The sequence below is a fragment of the Charadrius vociferus genome, unplaced genomic scaffold (genome assembly GCF_000708025.1).
Source record: "Charadrius vociferus isolate BGI_N301 unplaced genomic scaffold, ASM70802v2 scaffold2020, whole genome shotgun sequence".
In the NCBI taxonomy this organism is placed as follows: domain Eukaryota; kingdom Metazoa; phylum Chordata; class Aves; order Charadriiformes; family Charadriidae; genus Charadrius; species Charadrius vociferus.
The window spans coordinates 3,281-3,590 of NW_009646376.1; the positions used below are offsets into that span (position 1 = coordinate 3,281).

Below are 310 nucleotides of genomic sequence, written 5' to 3' on the forward strand. Positions count from 1 at the left end.
CTCCCCACACGCGGGCGGTGGGTCTCACCTCATCCCCCTCCCCCTGCCTTGGTCCTGTGTCCTTCTGATGGTTTAATCACCGACCCCGGTGGCAGTGGGCTGGGGGATGCTCTGTAAGTGCCACCACCGGTGCGACCGAGCCAGTGCCCGTGTCACCTCCTGCTCTGATCCCTCAGTGTCATAGTCCTACAGCTGGTTTGGTGGCTTGCCACCAAAATTTTGAGCATCTCCGGGCAGGGAGTACCTTCTGCGTGTGGGGCACAAGCAGGGGGACCCAGCTGCTGGGAGGGGATGGCTGGGGGGGGGCACC

General features: G+C 63.9%; 1 protein-coding gene across 1 annotated transcript in view; it reads left to right on the top strand.

Annotated features, from left to right (window-relative positions):
* The window catches only part of PIWIL2 (piwi-like RNA-mediated gene silencing 2), a gene marked incomplete at its 5' end in the record, with an annotated part of 10,470 nt that overhangs the window by 3,192 nt on the left and 6,968 nt on the right, over positions 1-310 (top strand). The gene's annotated exons all lie outside the window — the stretch shown is intronic.